This window comes from Urocitellus parryii, chromosome 2, assembly GCF_045843805.1.
Source record: "Urocitellus parryii isolate mUroPar1 chromosome 2, mUroPar1.hap1, whole genome shotgun sequence".
Classification (NCBI taxonomy): Eukaryota; Metazoa; Chordata; class Mammalia; order Rodentia; family Sciuridae; genus Urocitellus; species Urocitellus parryii.
This window is the reverse complement of record NC_135532.1, coordinates 184,344,899-184,351,042: the sequence shown is the minus strand read 5'-3', so window position 1 is coordinate 184,351,042 and position 6,144 is coordinate 184,344,899.

Below are 6,144 nucleotides of genomic sequence, written 5' to 3'. Positions count from 1 at the left end.
CACTCACAGGAGCACTCATGCTCCTTACAGCACCTGGCCGAAGGCTGGATCTAGCTGAAATGAAGCGGCAAAGTCTCTTTTGATTCAGTGCTCAGAGGTAGCAACCTCTGGTTTCACCAGAAAACTATTCTTCCAAATCCTACCCTCCTTCAGGATCTAACCCAAGAGTCACCAATGAAGCCTTTTGCAATCCTCCAGACATAAGTACTATCCTCACCCCAGAATTCCCCAAATTCCTGCATGTACCTCACTGGCAGCACAATGAAATCACCCTATCAGGTGTACTAGTGTGTGGCCTACTAGACCAGTGTCCTTGAAATGGTGTCTTATAACTTGTATATGGCTCACAGTGCCCTGCACATGGTAGAGGACTCTGTAACTGTATCTGCAAGATCCAAGCACTTCTATTTTTTTAGTTGTCAGTGAACCTTTATTTTATTTATTTGTTTATTTATTTATTTATTTATATGTGGTCTGAGGATCGAACGCAGTGTGTCACACATGCTAGGCAAGCACTCTGCCACTGAGCAACAACCCCAGCCCCAAAACGCTTCTTTTCGCTGTGCAAAATACTCCCCTGGGACATCAGTGGAGGACTCAGAGGGCCATGCTCTGAGTCCTTCTGCAGCATCTCAGACTGCGAGCACTGTACCAGCCCTTAGCCCCCCCCCCCCCCCCCCCCCCCCCCCCCCCCCCCCCCGTCTTCTGTGCTCCTGGGAAGAAAGGCTGGAGATGCGAAGGAGGAACAGCACAAGATGAGCCTGGTGAAAGGGTAAAGTTTCTAAACTGGAAAGCTTGAATGTAAAAGATTAGGTATTATTAAGTTCCTCTGTTACACCCAGATTCCTGAGATAGTTAAGACAACGCCCTACTGGCCGTTTAGCCTAGGGCCCTGTGCAGTTCCTCACAGGGCCCAAACCAATCAGTTTGAATGTGTAACCCGCTTACGAATGACCAATCACCCCCCGCCCGACCTGTTCCCGCCAATGAATGTGCCAATCACGTCTCAGAGTTGTTGTTCAATTTCCCCGCGCCTCATGATGATTTGTACTGATGTATGCAAAACCTCCCACCCTCCCCAAAAAGTGTACTTAAGCTCTGTTTGAACCTCTGCTCGGGGCTCTGGGCTACTCTCCCTTCTTGAGTAAGCACGGAGCCCCAGTGCTGGAATGGATCCCTAATAAATCCCCTTTTGCCAATTGCATGGAGTAAGTCTCTTATGTGGTCTCTCCCTCAGACACTCCGCCGGACCCCTCTTACACCTGGAGCATCTTTTTATGCCAGAAAGTAAGACAGAGCTTAAAACCATGCCACACTCAACAGCAACCCAACAAAAACAAGAAGGCTGGGGGTGTAGCTCAATGGCACAGACCTTGCCCTAGGATGTGTAAACCCTGGTTTCAATTTCCCAGCGCTACAAGAGGAAAAAAAAAAAAAGTCACAAGGACACAAGAGAGAGCATGAAGAGCTTTCCATTGGCCAGATCAGATCTGAGAATTCTTGAGCTCACTTTTATTTTTCCCTATGCTGGGGAATGAACCCAGGAGCATTATACCACAGAGATACATTCCCAGCCCTTGATTTTTAAATTTTATTATGAGACAGGGTTTCACTAAGTTGCACCAGCTGGCCTTAAACTTCAGATGCTCCTGCCTCCCTAATAGCCGAAATTACAGGCATATACCATCGATCCAGATGAGCACGAAATTATTAAAGACAGTATTGAATTTGACTTATAGGGCTTTGGGGAAAAAATAAGAATCTTCAACCATACAATAAACTGATGATAAGCAAAGAAACAAATAAATAAATGGAGAACAGAAGACGATTCTTACACATTTTGTAATCATCGTAATAAAGATTAGTTTAGGAAAGAATCATTAATAAATTCTAAATCAAGGTAGTGGGGAAATTTTGATGAGAAGCATATTTGTATGATCTTAGAATGTCTCCCACAGATTGCTGTTTAGTACCAGGGAAGATGTGGTAACTATAGAGAGGAGAACTGGCTAACAACCTAGTTATACAATTCAACATCACAGGGAGGGGCAGGAAGGTGTCATGTGCCTGTAGTTATAGGTGGCCTACGTAAGATTGCAGTGGGGAATGTGGAACTGGACTCTAACCTAGAGGAAAAAATCAGACACACAAAATGAGGAAAAAAAAAAAAACTTTTAAAAAGTTCAATGTTATAAGTGGCGTAGAAAAGCTATGAACATGTTGATCGCAGTGGCACATGCCTATAATCCCAGCAGTTTAGGAAGCTGAGGCAGGAGGATTATGAGTTCAAAGCCAGCCTCAGCAATTTAGCAAGGCCCTAGCAACTCAATGAGACCCTGTCTCTAAATAAAATACAAAAAAAAGGCTGGGGCTATGGCTCAGTGGTTAAGTGCTCCTGGGATCAATCCCTGGTACCAAACAAGAAAGAAGAAAGGAAGAAGTGAAGAAAAACTGTGGAAATGCTCCAGACTGAAGGAGATCAAGGAGACAGAAAAAAATGAAGGCAGTTCCTGGCCCTAGACTGGTTCCTGTAATGGAAGAAAAAATGCCATAAAGTAAATTATGAAATCAGTTGCGGATATGAACACATCAAATAAAAGTATTTCCTTGGTGTTAAATTAATTGAGGTTGTTAACTCTAATATGGTTATGTAAGAGAAAATCCTAATTCTTCAGTTAAAGGGTCAACTTATTCTCAAATGATTCAGAAAATATATTATAGGTGGATAGATGATAAATGACAAAGTGTATGTGGCAAAATGTTAAGAAGTGAATCTAGGGCTGGTGGTGTGGCTCAGGGCTGGAGCATGTGTTTAGCACACTCAAGGCCCTAGAGGTGAAAAAGAAAAGAAACACACTTACACATTGCTGGTGAGACTGCAATTAGTACAACTACTTTCCAGAAAGCAGGATGGAGATTCCACAGAAAACTTGGAATGGAACCACCATTTGACCCAGCTATCCCACTCCTCTGTTTATACCCAAAGGACTGTCATGTATATCTAGACAGAACAGTTCTTTTCTTTTTAAAGAAAAGAACTGATAAGTGAATCTGTGCAAATGGCTATTGGAGTTCTGTCACTTTTTCCTTTTTAATGCTTGTAGCTTTTCCACAAGTTTAAAAATATTTCCAGGGCTGGGGATGTGGCTCAAGCGGTAGTGCGCTCACCTGGAATGCGGGGGCGCTGGGTTCGATCCTCAGCATCACATAAGAATAAAATAAAGATGTGTGTCCACCGAAAACTAAAAAATAAATATTAAAAAATTCTCTCTCTCTCTCTCTCTTTCTCTCTCTCTCTCTCTCTCTCTCTCTCTCTCTCTTTTTAAAAAAAAATCTTTAAAAAATATTTCCAGAGGATAGGAAAGGTAGCAGAATACAACAGTTACTAATAGGGCATTATGTAAAAATGTGGATGTGTAACCGATGTGATTCTGCAATCTGTATTTGGGGTAAAAATGGGAGTTCATAACCCACTTGAATCTAATGTATGAAATATGATATGTCAAGAGCTTTGTAATGTTTTGAACACCCAATAAAAAAAAAAGAAAAAAAATATTTCCAAATAAAAAGGCTTAAATAGAAGAAATGAGACAGGGCCATATTAGTAATAGACGGAGGGGTGGGAAGCTGTGAATTTTGGTACCAGGAAGAGAAAGTAGATTGATCCTTAGAACTTCTGCTCAAAAGGGGATAGGTATTTTGAAAATAATGAAACATCAATTTTTAAGATGAAAGAGAGGGTAGGAATGAAAAAGAGCTTTGGGATCCTTGGCTATTGAGATAGGAATTTTACTTTTGCAATATTAGATAAAACCTTGGTCAAGAACCACCATCAGGCTCCCAGACACAGTGATACAATGATTGGGAAGCTCCCAGACACAGTGATATAATGATTGGGAAGCTCCCAGACACGGTGATATAATGATTGGGAAACTACTAGTTAAATCAGATGAATTTTTAAATTTAAATATTTATATTTAAGTTTTAGGTGGACACAATATCTTTATTTTACATTTATGTGGTGCTGAGGATCGAACCCAGTGCCTCATACATGCTAGGCGAGCGCTCTACCATTGAGCCACAACCCCAGCCCCAGGTTAATTATTTTAAAAGGTGCCATGAACCACCACCATCCCACCCTCACCTGCCCTGCTTGACTGAGAGAGAACAAGTAGATAGCAAACTGGGGAGGCTCCTTCATGAGCAGACACAAGGCATGTGGATGGCCATTCTTGGAGGGAGGGAACCCAGGGGGTATCAACTTGCAACAGGCCAACAGAAAACAAGAGGGCCACTGGTACAGGCCTGAAATCCCAATTACTCTGAGCCTGAGGCAGGAGGATCAAAAGTTCAAGGCCAGCCTGGGAAACTTAGAGAATCTCTGTGGCAAAATAAAAAAATAAAAATAGCTAGGAGGGTAGCTTAGAGGTAGAGTATTTGCCTAGCCTGTGTGAGACCTTGAGTTCATGCATGAAGAAGAAAGAGGAGGAAGAGGAGGAGGAGGAGGAAGGGGGAATAAGAAGAAGGAGGAGGAGGAGAAAGAGGAGGAGGAGGAGGAAGAAGAAGAGAAGGAGAAGATGAAGAAGAAAAAGAGGAGGAGGAGGAGGAGAAAAAGAATAGAGAAGGAGAAGAAGGGGAAGAGGAAGAAGAAGCAGAAAGATAAAAAAAAAAAAATACCCTGAGAAACATCTATTCTGACTTCTTTCAATGAGAATTTAGGAATCATTTGCCCTGTGCCCCAATTCTCTCTGCCCCTATACTTGCATACACAGAAACTACTCCTTCCTAACTATGAGCCCCAGAACAGCCTCCATCCTCTCCTGGGTGCATTTATTTGAAACCTCTTTCATATAAAAGGCTTTGGTGCTCAAGAGTGAGTGAAGAGGGCTGGGGTTGTGCCTCAGTGGTACAGCACTTACCTAGCATGTGTGAGGCCCTGGGTTCAATCCTCAGCACCAAATATAAAGGAATAGATTCAATTAAGGTATTGTGTCCATCTAAAACTACTGTATACATCTATATATGTATGTGTATATGTGTGTGTTATATATAAAGAGTGAGTGAAGTTCTAAAATAGAATGAGCAAAAGAAGACCAAGATGGATAAAAGTTAAAGAGGCTTGGAAACCCTTCGCCCCCAAAAAGAGGTGCTTAATTTCAAGCCCCAAACTCCACCACACCCAGTAAGGCGTAGGGAAGCATGACAGTGTAAACATTTCAACCTCTTTCACTTCCTCTTCCTGTAGATCGCGTGCTCCTGAGAACGTGGACCGAAACTTGTCAGCTTGCTTGTGGAGCAAGTCTTAGAGCAAATAATTGTTCAGTTAGTCATCTTATCGAACAGGAGTTGTCATAGGGTAGGGCTGAGTCTCTCAGTCTTGGCCATCAGTAAAGCTGGGTTTTGTTCCTGTTTGTGTGACTGACTCACCAAGTGGCCTAGGGAAATCATGTTGTCTTTCAGTTGCTAACTGTTTGCCCAGGGGAGAGGTGCTGTTGAGAGTAATTTTGAATGACGTCATACTGGGAAAGAGATATCCCTTTCCCAAGAAGATGATTTAATTGCTAGGTCTGATCAATTTGAGCCAAATTGGCATTTTTTAGACCAGTGTGTCATAAGTCATGTATCTGAGTCTTTGAAAGGCTCAGAGAAGAGTTGTGACATTTGGGGACAGAGTTGTTTTTCAGCAACAACTGCCAACTTCAGTATCTAGGAATAGTTTGGCCAACATCCTGGACTGACTTAGTCTTTCGTAGCAGCTCTTAAAATTGATAGGCAGTGAAAGGTACCAAGGACAGAACAAATAGATTTTTAGTTTTCATTTGAGAGAACCATCCTGACATCATATATTTTTTAAATGTCCTAGCTATTTCTGTAATGGCACTGTGCCCAGAGAAGTGTGTTATAAGTAATGCATGAAAAACAGTAGATTTTTCTTGTTTCTTTCTCTCAGTTTAAATGATGTAAGAACTTTCTATGTATTATCTCTTGTCTTTTGAGAGCATATGTATTTCATTTGATGGTCTTTTTTGTTGTTGTTGGTTTTGTTTGTTTGTTTGTTTTGTTGGGTTTTTGTTTGTTTATTTTGGCATTGGGGATGGAATACAGGGCCTTGTGCGTGCTAAGCAAGTGCTCTACCACTGAGCT